Below are 14,423 nucleotides of genomic sequence, written 5' to 3'. Positions count from 1 at the left end.
AAGAATGGGTGCTTTAGCTAGTGTTAAATAAACGAAAAAACTGCAGATTTCAAAATACAGCTCATAAAGGGGCTGGTAAGAAGTATGTACCAGTCACCGGTCGTAATCAAAATAAAAGCAATATTTTCGACGAGGCCGGTGAAATACCGGCCAGTTTGCAACCCTACTAAGATTTCGTAGATACTGTATTGTGCTTGTGGATAAAATATTCCTTCCTTGGGTCAAGCAAAACACATTTTAAGTTACTAACTTACTGTTCTGAACAGCCACTATATGCATTTATCTTATCAGTTTTGCATGTAGTTTTTTTTTATCTTAACATCACGTACCCGGTCATCTTAATCATGAATCTGTACAGAAAGCATATTTAACATTTTTCTTTTCTCTACGTGACAACGTGAAGGAAGTCGCCATCTTGAAATGTAGAAAAAGGCGAAAGATTAATGAACTTACGATTAGTTTTGCGTAGGTTACACAAGTGTTTGGACGAAAAAAAATGTATTTGAAAAGAAGAAGCAACAACAATAGCCACTATAGAACCGATATCAGCCTATTGCGATTCTTTTTAAAAGCAATCTTCGTCATAGAGCCCACTCTAAACGTATGTTTGCTTTAACAGAACTTCGCATTATAATGTTTGATCAATAGGTGTTTTCTTTATTCTAGTAGTCCCCGAAAGAACTCTTCAGGTAGAGTGTCTACAAAAATGGAGAGAACCCCTTCTGCACTCAGTCTAGTGGCTAGCACACGCGGGTTTGGAACACGGTGTGCCGGGTTCGATTTCCGGATCGTTCAAATTCCACCTTAAATTGTAGGTTCTCATCTCATATAACCCTGGTGCCGAAAAGGGATGTTAAACTCGAACCAACCCGAACTCCAAAAATGGAAAGAAAATGTAACATTTCAATTGAGTGACTTAATAGACTTAATGACTTATAGCCTCGGGTAATCTTTCCTCCAGAAAAGTTTGTCTGGAGGGAAGGAAAATCAGAATGTGAGGGAGTGCACTGAAACAAGAAAAGAGGATGTGCCCTGTACAAAAGTAGCATGTAATCGCACTCTGTGGGACGATTGGCTACCTCCGAGGCTGCTGATTCTCCAGAAGTATACCTGCAGAGGCGGATCCAGAAAGGATTTCTGAGGGGTCCGGTGAAAGATTCTTTACCCTCTCACCAGTCTTTTGCAGCACTGGTGTCTGTCCCACTGGGAGGACGGGAGAACGACCTTTTGCCACCCTGGATCTATTTATGTATATCTGGAAGAAACATTGGGCACAGACAATGTGCGTTTCTTGTAATTAACATCTCTTTTCAGCATATAATGGGTGGTTAAAATATGTTGGTTAGAGTCGGAAAATGATCACTAGGATACCCTGGTCTACTGTATAATACTATACACAATTATGAATACAGTGTCCCACACCTACTAAAGGAGCCCGTAGCCAAAATGTAGGGGGATTCGGAAGAAGTTAGGGGGCCCGATCCAACCATATTATAGTTCAACACGATATTATAGTTCATTTGCAAGTCTACCGTCAAAATTTTAGGGGAGCAGCAAAAATTTAGAGGGGGCGGTCCCCTAAGCCCCCATGGATACGGGCCTGCTACTAAGAGAAAATGCACAGGATGTGTCAAAAATCTTGTCAGTATATTATACACCCTCTTCTGGCTTTAATGAAGTCCTGCACTCTAGCAAACAATATGATTGTTGATGTCGAAGAAATTGAATTCTACATTTCTTTCGTCTGGTGACACAGTTGTCAAAGTTTGTCGCCACCGTTGTATACTGGAATATAGACACGTGCAATCGAGTCTCACAGATGCAGCATCGACGAGTTGCCGCATGCAATTGCAAGCGCGTTGGGTAACGTTAACAGTATTCGGTGTGTGCGTAGCATTGCCGTGTCTGATGGTGCAGGAGCAGCTACAGAACAGTTGAACGAAGTTCTGGACGTACACTGTATGAACGGAAGAGATGAATAGTTACCGTAGGCTATGGCTACCCACGCCAGATGGTTTCATAAGTCCTGTGTGTCACTTCCGTACACAACATGGGTGGTTTTTCCTACCCGTTCCGCACCGTACCCCCAAATGGCCATCACTAGCACCGAGTCAGAACCGATTCTCATCATTGTACACAATGTTGAGGAATTCATTAATATTTTGGGAAGTGGGTGGGATGGGCGAATCAGGAAAAATTAAAGATCGTTTGTTGTACACTATGGAGGATAACAAAGGAACAGATAGAAAAATATGATCAACATCTGAAAGTGAGTGCAAACTTTTTTTATTCACTATAGTATAGATCTACATAATATACAAATAAAGTTTCACCACAATGCAAAACCTCTGTGGTTCATACATTGATATACACTCCACTAAATTTTCTTATCATTTCTTACTCTCAAATCAATACCGTTTTTTTTTTTTAAATTCGAAAACATTCTCCAAACCAAACATTCTCCCTTAAAACGACTATTTTAGGGTAGCCAAATTACCTTCATCAGAGGACGGGAAATTCGAAGGAAAAGGCACCATGAAACATGCTATATGCAAATTACATTGTCATATGTGAGAAAACAAAGGATAGGACGTGGAATGGAAAAATGGGGAAGGACTTCGGAAGAATGAGGGATGAAATGGATCCGGAGCAAGACAGAATATATGTATAGCAAGGAAGGAGGAGGTGATAAAGACGACCTAAAGATGGGCGAAGGATCAAAAGTGGATGAGCAAAGAGGCGCTGAAAAGGGACTAGCGCGCAGGATTCAGACTGGAAATGGAGATAGCACGCAGGATACAGACGGGAAAAGGATATAGCGCACAGGATTCCGACGGGATGATTAAACTGGATAGAAGTTTCAAGAGTATTATGCGGCAAGATACTCTCGATCAAGCTCAGAAAAAAAGTATATAAGTGAACAGTGAGATTGACCATGATGTACTCACTACAAACAATGGCATTGAAGAAGAATATACTCGGATGGAAGACACGCAAACGACAATTCTGAGGTGGATGTCTGGGCTAACAAGGAAGAATCGCATCAGGAACGAACGCATTTGAGGATCAACAAAGATTACGTAATTGGAAATGAAGATACAGGAATCGAGATTGAGATGGTTTGGACATGTGCTGGGAAGAAATAAAGAATACGTGGGAACTAGTAAGTGTATGCTTTACAATGTATTTCACCTAGAGTATTTTTTCCTTGCTAATAATACTTACCAGTTTTAGAAAGCAACTAATGTTCAAGAATAAAATGAAAAAGCACGTAAACAGGTTTTCGTAAAATTTGATATACTAAGTTCATCAAGATTGCAATCAGTTACATTCAGTAGCGTATGCAGAATTTTATCAAGAGAGAAGTTCTTGTTTCCAGGTTCATATTGTTTCTGTGTACATAACTTAATATAGTAAATGTCTTGTTTTGCCTTCTTATTCAAAGATGTAGGGTTAAACCCGGAATCTGTCTAAACGCCACTGGTTACATTCATTTTCTCATTCAACTCCTTATCTGTGACATCATTGTCGATATTTGCATCTTACAAAATTTCATGCGATTTTTATCTATTAGTGGAAAACGTTACAAGGGCGTATCATGATAAATAGTCCACCCTATATATGTACTAGTATCAATGATTGATAGTTTCGATAAGAATTAACGTTTTAATAAATCAGATTAACATAATACATCGCCTCGTGATAAAACGAAAAGGAGTTTATTTACACTGAAAATGTATCATGATAGATTATTTGGCATGTGTTAAGGTATTTTTTGTTTTCTTTTTCCACGTAAAATTTCATTTCAGCGTAAAAGAAGTATTAATTACTATTTATTACGCAACTTATTATTGTTTTGGGCAAGAATTATTCATAATCATTTTTAGGGATTAGTAATTAATCTAACAGATACGAAACGGAGATAACACTGTTTTCAGGAAGAACTTAATAACGTGTCAAAGAAGCAAGGACATGTGTACGGAAATAATCCCAATACAAGATATGCATTAACTATGCGTACTAAAAGTATCAGATCGTCTATTTCAGCACAAAATATAACTGTACCTGTGGATCCTCTTGTCAAATTAAATCATTTTGTTAATCGATTACAATGACAGGTATTTATTACTTTAAACCACCTGACACCACGTGGTCATTTTGGTTGACAAATACGCTCCCTAGCATAGGTTCTCTAGGGATATTCCTACTTCCTTCCACTTTTTCATTCCATCATTTCGTTCATTTTCAGTGGCGGAAACTGAGGGCAGCCAGATCCTAGAGTATGATAGGTAGGATATCGTGAGTTTACAATATTTCATGGATCCTGCAGAATTTTCCAACTTAACTCTCTCCCGATGGATAGTATACCTAGGTTGGACGTTGACATTGTGCACCTCAAGTATTGTTTTACATATTGCACGACCGAAAAACTGAAACTGAAGCTAGATATAATGTTTTCAAAATGTTCAAATAAAGAAAAAAGGCAACGGTTACGATAAACTTTCAAAAATATATGAAGAATAGCTTCATTTGTGTTGCTCAAAAAACTGGGGGAGTAGACTCCCGGCACCAGGCTAGACCTGATACTGTTCAGTATCATCACTACCATCTTCCTTAACCTCGGAGCATAAACCCAGGAGGTGTGCGACCAACTCCAGTTTATCCCAGGACACGTACGTTTGTGGAGGGCAGCATCGTTTCCGTGTTTTAAGAATGCTTCCGAGACATTGAGGTTGTCTTGTCTAAAAAAAAAAGTGTTATGAAAGTAATGTCTTAAAAAAGTGTTATGAAAGTAATGTCTCAAAAATGTTATGAAAGTAATGTCTCAAAAAAGTGTTATGAAAGTAATGTCTAAAAAAAGTGTTATGAAAGTAATGTCTCAAAAAAGTGTTATGAAAGTAATGTCTAAAAAAAGTGTTATGAAAGTAATGTCTAAAAAAGTGTTATGAAAGTAATGTCTTTAAAAAGTGTTATAAAAGTAGTCTCAAAAAAGTGTTATGAAAGTAATCTAAAAAAGAGTTATGAAAGTAATGTCTTAAAATGTGTTATTAAAGTAATGTCTTAAAAAAGTGTTATGAAAGTAATGTCTAAAAAAGTGTTATGAAAGTAATGTCTTAAAAAAGTGTTATGAAAGTAATGTCTTAAAAAATGTTATGAAAGTAATGTCTTAAACAGTGTTATGGAAGAAATGTCTAAAAAAGTGTTATGAAAGTAATGTCTCAAAAAAGTGTTATGAAAGTAGTCTCAAAAAGTGTTATGAAAGTAATGTCTTAAAAAGTGTTATGAAAGTAATGTCTCAAAAAAGTGTTATGAAAGTAATGTCTCAAAAGTGTTATGAAAGTAATCTAAAAAAAGGGTTATGAAAGTAATGACTAAAAAAGTGTTATGAAAGTAATGCCTTAAAAAGTTATGAAAGTAATGTCTGAAAAAAGTGTTATGAAAATAATGTCTCAAAAGTGTTATGAAAGTAATCTAAAGAAAGTGTTATGAAAGTAATGTTTAAAAAAGTGTTATGAAACTGTCTGAAAAAAGTGTTATGAAAGTAATGCGTCAAAAGTGTTATGAAAGTAATGTCTCAAAAGTGTTATGAAAGTAATGTCTCAAAAGTGTTATGAAAGCAATATCTCAAACAAGTGTTATCAAACAGTGTCTCGTACAAAACGATATGCGTGGATTTTCTGGGAGTTCTTCTATTTCCTCCCACATTTTGATTTCTTCCCACCAGGCTAATTCTCTATAATCACTCACTTTCAGTAATCATTTGTTTCGTTAAAGGGAACCACCGTAGGGCGTTAAATACATGTAGTTAGACTTAAATACATGTGTTTTTGTACAATGTATGTATCTACAATATATGACACATTCAACCACTTGTGCTTGCTTTTGGTATACTGTACGAAAAACCAGATGTGTTGAAGTTTAACTTAATTTTTTTCCATTTTTAAAAATGCGGGTTTGACCACTGTTGCTCTCACCCCCTCAATTGTACTTTACATAATAAAGTCTTAGAAGCGAAGAGCAGTCTGAAATTAATATATTTATTTGATGTTCCAAGACTTGTAGATTTGTGTTAGAGGATTTTAAATTTATCATTTAATTTTATGGGCAACTTGCATTTCATAAAGTTATAGGATGATCTTTACAATCAGGTTTTCCACTATTCTCCGTAGATACGGCTGTATGATATCTACAACATATGACCTACTACACAATAACTATTTTCATTGTAACGGTAACGGTGGAGGTTATTAGTGGTTAAAAAATGGAACGAGATTTTTTTTTTAAACAACCTCCCGTTAGCCGGAATCTCGGTAGCAGGAGCACACGCCCCGAAAACAAAGTGTATCAAGACACAGTGAACTCAAATTGAATAAGAATACCAATATTAATACTACAACACTCTAGGGTCGTAATCGAAAACTTACCAATCAAGCCTTCAATATAAATCTCCACACCGATATTATTTACGAAGTTGTCAGGCGTAGCGTAGACGTAGAGAAATGACGCAACCTAGACTCAGAACTTTCAGTATTTACTTGAGTAAACTTGTTATTAAAAACCATATGTAGTTATTTGCAATATTTGTTTCTATAATACCAAATTCTATCACAAAATTGTATACAGGAAATACTCACTATGAATGAACGTTAATTCGACAGAAACAGTCATTTCAATAACGATTTGATAATGTAGACAAGAAATATAAAACAACAAAACACAAAAAATACTATACACAACAAAATAATAGAACATGCAATAATGTTCCTATAGCTTATCCAGAGTTAAGAGTGGACTGTTGGTCTTATGGGAACAGCGATGCCAAGTTGAGATTTAAAAACAAATGCAGAACAGATCGCGCTTCTATTATACTGCCGGCTGATGTTGCCAACTCACGTAGTAAAATATCCACCACCACGACGATTAATAAATAATAATAATAATAATAATAATAATAATAATAATAATAATAATAATAATAATAATAATAATAATAATAAACAACTTATCACATTGAATCAATTGCACTCCAAAGGATCAATTCCTTCCATATGTTTTGTCTTTCCACTCTTTATCCACGGCTATCCCAATATTTACCCACGATTTGCCCATGTATACTATGTTTCTATTTTGGTTTCGAAATTTTCTTATTTGCCGTAGATATTTGTGACGCAACGACACAATATTCTCTCTGCATGGCCTTACTTTGTCTTTTCTCATGAACAAATTCAAGCTCTTTTAAACGTACGTGGAACATGGATCTTTTAAAGTTCGGCCAATCGGGATCTGAATCAGGGGCGGATCCAGGGGGGCGATTGCCCCCCTACCCAGAAGAGAAAACTCTCTTATTTTTTATATATAAATAAAACCCATCCCAAAGTTTGGAGCCCTTAAAAGTAGCAGTATGACAACCCACCGCCCTCCAGAAGTCGGTCCTGGATCCGCCCCTGATCCGAATTCACCTGTTTGAGAACGGAATTGAGTGTTGGTGGCAAATTTCTAAAGAATAACTTATGGACCTTTTGTCTGATCACACTGTTAACAAATTTATTATATTTTACAAATCGACTGTTCTTTGCAATTTTCTTTCTTAATCGCTTCTTGTTCGGTGTTACTAAAGGTCCACGTTATAACTCGCTTCGAATTTTGAAAACAGTTGTCCTGGAAGTTTTCGTGGCTTCAGCTGTTTCACTCGCGAACCAGCTTATACTTTTACCCGTTTTTTTCTGCTTTAAGTAATTAAACACGTTCATAACAATAGCCCTTTCTTTGCTCTTCAACACTTGGCCACTGTTACGCTTAAAAGAGGTGCTGGCTGTAACTTCTTACACACACAGACACACCCGATTTTGTTCCCAGAACAGCACAGTACGTAAATAAACACAATCAACAAAATGCCGAATGTTCAGAGACCACACTCCGCCACACACTGCACAATAGCAGACACAACAGGGAAGAATTTTGTCTGGAGTCAGATGAGTCATCTAGCGCTACAATAGATGATACAGTAGGTAAGCCATTAGTCCTACCCACCCAACAACCGTCTCCCTATTTCCTGGTGTAGTTTCTGAAACCAATACTATTATAAAACCCAACAAAAATCGGTCAGTTTCGAACTCCCAAAGAAATTTCAATACAAGAAAGATGAAAGAAGAAATATGAAATGTGTCCTACAGTAATGCTCGCTAAAAATTTCCTTCCTAACGAGGAATATATCTAAATAATCGAACTCAGATGTACCGAGAAAAATTTCATGGATCAGTGCTAGGCCTTAAGAAGTTTTATATTTAGCGTTTATTTTTAATACAAAGCAAGTTAATAGTTTTGGAAAAATATGGATTATGGCTGTAGCTTTGTTAAATAATAATAATAATAATAATAATAATAATAATAATAATAATAATAATAATAATAATAATAATAATGACCTAATAAAACTGAACTACCTGAGATGGTAATTTCGTACTTGAAAAATCATCCTGCAGATCATCCCCTGAAATTATTACTGCCTTTTTATTCAGTGTCCCCCGTGGGTGAGGGTTACGCTCGTCGCCATGTAAGTAAAGGGTCACGGGTTCGATTCCAGGTGCGGACACAAATTGTTCGAATCTCATGTTAAGCTGCAACTCCTTTTCTGCTCTCTTTCCTTTTTGATTAAAATATTTCTCTTTGGTTGAGATAGAAAAAAAGAAAGAAAGAAAGAAAAGGAGATGGAAAGAAATTTTACTTTTTTCCAAAAATCAGAAAGATTTCATTCAATTCTTTCTGGCTGTACTTTTATGTCTTTTTAGCTACATGAAATCAGTGGAAGTGACAATACTAATGAGCTCACGAATGTAGGTTGACACTACGGTGAAATTTTTCGGCAGTTGGAAACGCTATCTTGGAGCAGACAGTTTTAGTCACGTACAAATGGATCGGCAACGTTCTAGCAGCCATTACGCTTATCGTGTCTTCCCCCTTCAAGTTTGAAAAACAAAAACTAGCTATTAAAAGCTAATTACATACTTTATAAGGAAAAGAGAAGTTATGAAAATTATTTTTGTATCGTCGGTAAATATTTAACATTTTTAAAGATAAACTACAGTAGTGAAATCTGTTCTCTTTAAGGGGGTAAGTACGCAGAAGTAAAAGCCCATAAGCAGCCACAGTACAGACTAAACGCTGGACGAGCTTTATACTGTACTAAAAAGAGTCTCTGCAGAATAAATGAATGTACTTTTATCTCATATATCTAAAAAGATTTGTTTTATAGAGGCTTCATCTTTTTTTATAATTTATTTATTTTATTTAATTATAGTACAAAACTGTTGTCTGCTTGTCCAGTGTGGCCAGATACATACTTTATTAAGTCGAAGACATGGGAGATAAAATTGACTTTGATATGCTGGCTAGATAATAATCTAGTACTTACATTCATGGAGCCTTATGCAGAGTCGTTTTGAGGTATGATTAATGTCATACTAAAAGCCTGACTACTACAGGAAACATATGTAAGTCGAACTCTTTAGTATGGCTCTAATCACGCTTCAGAACGACTCTGCATAAGGCCTATGATCTTCAAATTGGTCGGTTCTAAGTAGTTCTAAGAAGGGGTTGTGTTCGGACCTACTCCCCTATTTTCTAAGTTAATTATGAACTAATTATTTATATCACTATGGTAAATTGTCTAAGTAATCGTAACTAACATATAACCAAAACAGAATAACTGGCTGATAATATTTTGATAGAAATTTTAAACAAAGACTACTTGATGGGTTACCCTGGGATTTCTAGGGTAACATTCTCAGAAACACAATAACACCATATTATATATCTTGGAATAATATATTTATTTTAAATATTTATAAATACGGTATTTTTAACATTTAAAGTGTGTAATTTGTGTTTTAAATGAGGCAGTAAAGACGGTGTTATGACCGTCATCGCATACGTGTGACGTCATTTTATCATTTAAAGTTTAAGATTATACACCTATTAAAATTATATGTACGTATTTTTACCGTAACTTGGTGTACATAGAAAGTACGGCTTTATTCCTATCTCGCAAATTCTCTAAGTAATAAATTAAAAAGATCTTTGGTTCTGACTATGAAAATATGTTCTGTAAAATATGTTATGGCAATATCAGTAAGTTGAAGGGGAAATGACTCTTCGTTATGGATATAATTTTTGTACGTATGAACTTCGTATTGAATTCTTTCAAATTTATTTGACTTTATTATTTTTTAAATAATCGAATCATATACATAAATACTAACTGTATGACACCCAAGTTATCTGAAGTAGCAATATGAAAGTCCATGGTTTTATGTTTTGTGATGGACAAACATCGTGTGCGTGGGTTTTCTCGGGGTCTTCCCACTTTCATTCCACCATTTCATTCATTTCTCATCACCATCATAATCTCTTCTAGCTAAGCCGGCATAACGTAGAACTTAAAGGTTTCATTTCATTTCATTTTTCCATGGTCATATGATGCATATGTACTATTTTTGTAAACGTAAAATTGAAATAACAAATATGTGCACCTATAATGGCCTATAGTTTTTAAAAAATATTTTTGTGAGAGATTCATTTCCTCAAGATTTTTAGTTGATGTTTCCGAACACCCTACATATTTGAGGGGTAAGAACTTTTGTTAGTAAATAAACGTCGTGGATTAAGAATATGGATACGAAATTTTCAAAACACTTATCTTGAATTGATTCGTCAAGGAAGAATAGGAATCAGATCTAAGGATCATATTACCTCTAACTAAAGTAGTAACGTGGACATGGACAATAATTAATGTAAGGAACACTACAATGTAATACCTTGCAAGAAAAATTCTTTCACGCAGTGTATACACACACACTTATGGTTCTGTGCATTTCTCCAACGTATTTTAAATGACAACGCCTGGTAAGAGCGGTTTCGCGCCCTAACACTGTTTTATTAACCTGCTTTCGCTCTCGTAGGGTCCTTTACTCTCACATAGTTTGGAAATGGTAATCTTCAAATGTCAATTGGTACATCGGGCCAAATTCTGTGTGGATCTTGGCAAAATTTCTGGATCACAACGCAAAAGTGCTGTAAGCATTTATGACTGCTGTGTTATCTTTCGCAATGCCGCAAACTGTTACAGAATGAATTCTATAATCAAAAACAAAAATGATCACTTTGTCAGAAGAAATAGTCATTTCTTTAAAAGAAAAAAAGACATTAAACTGCGAGAGTATTTGAGGAACCACGGGCGTCTCTGGCGGGGGAGGGGACGAGGGGGACACGTCCCCCCAATATTTTGAAGTGCAAAATATTCAATATTTTATTCTAATTTAATTTATTTACTACCGACAGAATATCAGGTAAATAATAATAATTACATTTATTTGGAATATAATATTCAGGCTGTGAAACGATTGTAATCGAGTTCTTGATATACCTTAGGGGTCCGTGAAGGTAAGCAGAAAGGTAACAAATGGAATCGAAGTCAATAAACAGGTTCGGCTGGGTAGTACCATTTAAATCACTTTCTTTGATGTCCTCCCCAAATTTTACGTGCCAGAGACGCCAGTGTGAGGAACTATCTTGATCATTTGACTATGTGTTCTTGCTTTGAGTGTTTGACAATATGATCGTTTGACGAAATTTCTTAGAATATATACTATATTTCCTTGTGCACGCTTATCTAATATAAACTGGATCCTTCACGCTAGTTTAGTAGGTATTGTGCGCACCTTTGGTTGAACAGTATTGAAAATTTTGAACGCGTTACAATGATTCGGATTCCATCTTAAATTGTAGGTTTCCGTTTCATGTAGCATCCCACTGTAAAAGAACGCTGAACTTCAACAAGCCAAAACGGAAATTGCTACTAAAACAGAGTTATAGAGAATTAGAAGACGATTTTATGCAAAAGAAAATAAACATGCTGGTAAAATAAACTAGGATTTGTTTATGAATGGAATATATTCATGTCCAACAGACCTCATTTAGGGTCAATAGACATCAACACAACACAAAGGATTTTTTTTTTTTTTTAAGCTTGCGGTATTCGATTTCGTACATTGATTTCGAGATATCATGAACGTGACCCAAATTTTAAATTTTGGATTGATTTTTCACCAACAAATTATTTCACACTCTTATCTCCCAAAATTAAAGTAAAGTATAATGTTGCCTTGAGGTCTGCAAATTTTAAGAAGACCGATACGGAATGAGGTAGCAAGTGATATTTTCTCCAATTCAAAAATGAAATATATTAGTCATTACCAGTGTGACCACCCACCAAAAATATTTCGTGCTAACGTATGCAGAAAAAAGTACTAGATCTGGGGGAAAAGTACTAAAATTTTATCTGCTCCCGTTTCACTCTTATTTATGATATTTTACAATATAAATATCTTTCTGGAAGGTTTCCGGCAGCTCCCTTCCCCTGTCCCTGTTCATGCGGTGTTGTTCATGCCTACTTCCTTGAAAGAATCCCCAAATTTTAATTTTTTTCGGTCAAAATTCGATACAAACTGTGCAAACAACTTAGACTCTCCCAATTTTGACTTTACGCCCCCAAAACTAAAATCTTGGCAGAAACCCTGCTTAATTGCCGTATTAGAACTCCTTTCTCCCACCCTTACACTTGTCCCAAAAGCATATGCCGCGATTCATAAAGAAGCACTAGGTCTATCATCCCGCTTCCCGAGTCCTATGAATTATCAAGCAAGGAACAACTAACCACTGCCAGAATTCCTTCTCGTTGGAGGAAGCGACTGGGCGGCACCTATATTTCAAGTCCACTCTTGTAAATACCACTGTTGAAGGAAAAAAAAAAAAAAAAACAGGAAGAGAACAGTAAAGTTTTTATACAATGCCAAATTTACATGAAATTCCTTTTTGTCTCCCAAATGTATTTACGAAAAAAAAAGAGGAGAAGAAAAGTACTAGATCTGTTTGTGAACGTACTAAACACTAAAACATTATAAAATGTACTAGATCTAGTACGAAAGTACTAGCGATGGTCACACTGGTCATTACGTCCATGCGAGCTATCGTTAGTAATCTGCACGTGGGTAGTAGGGAGTCTCATTCCGAGAAGATTTGCGTCAACTTAACGCAAAATTTACATTTAAGTTTGCGACAATCGACACGGGAGTTATAATTTCTTGTATTTTTACTTCGAGTTGCAATACCTAAATTTTGCGAAGACTATTATGGAATGAGGCGCTTAATATGATAAAAGTTTACATGCCCCAGTAAAAGATAACTTTTGAAGGTTGACAGAATTCAAAGAAAAGATAAAAATAAACAAGTATAATAAATTTAATTTTAGTCGTAATATAGTGGCGCTCATATTCCTAATTTTTACAAAATAGACAATTATACTTACAATTATATTTGAATGAACGTGTATGACACAATTTAAAGAAATCCGTCCTTAAACACTAGAAGCTCCACTTTCGTCTTCATCGCTGTCAAACACTGCGGTAGCTGATGTGAGTGAATACCTGTTGTATTTACATTCAGATGGCGAACGTAGACTTTGCGCTGATAATGGCAGCGCGAAGTGGGACAAATAGCACGAGAGATAAGACAAAAGTATTGAACGAATGTCTACTTGATAATTGCGTCTTCACAGTTTGACCTTCTTTAGGAAAGAAAGAAAGAAAATAGTATTAATACACCTCTTCAATTCTTGTACTTACTTGAGTACATAATAAGACGGAAGTCGTCATCTCAAAATCTGCAATACGAAGAAATTGTATGACGTATACGTTGCAAAAAAAAAAAAAAAAAAAAAAAAAGTAAATACGACATTTCGAATACTAATGTTTTTCTTTTTTTGAATGAACGGAATTTCCTTCCTTCTAGTAGATGTTTATTTACTCGTCATATTGTAAACTCTGTAGGTAACAGTTATCTACAAACGGCGCCATGATTTATTGATTCTTCTTAAATAACTAGATGTGAAGAATAGATTATGTTGAACTTAGATCCCGTACGATTCTTCCAAAACAAAGTTAATCAATGACTTGACAAAACATTAAAAAAATGCAATATTTATAGTATACACCCGAAAGAAGGGACAAATATCAGAAAAAAATCATAATATTATTTGAACGATTTAATTTTGAAACGATTAAACACTCGCCGTTCAAACGCACAAATCTATTTTCTTTTTTTTTTTTTTTTCAAATCTTTCACACTATTTGCCAACAAAGCTTGGAATGACACCCCTGAAAGTATCAGAAACTCTGGTTCAGTGTTGACTTTTAAACGTCGGCTTAAAGAATATCTTTCTAATGAAGGTCTTCAGTATTTTTTTAAAAGTTACACACGAAACTATTCCTTGCGTTACCATGCAGTTGTTCGTTTTTCTTTTTTTCTCTCTATTTCTTCTTATTTTCTTTTCTATTCCCTTCTCATACATGTGTATGAACGTATACATT

General features: G+C 35.3%; 1 protein-coding gene across 1 annotated transcript in view; it reads right to left on the bottom strand.

Annotated features, from left to right (window-relative positions):
• LOC145683764 (uncharacterized) overlaps positions 1-13,501 on the bottom strand; it is a 29,965-nt gene extending 16,464 nt beyond the window's left edge. The window contains exon 1 of the mRNA XM_081755325.1: positions 13,364-13,501. The gene's annotated coding sequence lies outside the window, so the exon portion shown is untranslated. The remainder of the gene's footprint in view (positions 1-13,363) is intronic.
• Positions 13,502-14,423: the final 922 nt, after the last annotated feature.

Source organism: Thermobia domestica, chromosome 4, assembly GCF_964235325.1.
Source record: "Thermobia domestica chromosome 4, izTheDome1.hap1.1, whole genome shotgun sequence".
Classification (NCBI taxonomy): domain Eukaryota; kingdom Metazoa; phylum Arthropoda; class Insecta; order Zygentoma; family Lepismatidae; genus Thermobia; species Thermobia domestica.
The sequence above is the reverse complement of the archived record's forward strand: the minus strand, read 5'-3'. Positions and strand labels throughout refer to the sequence as shown.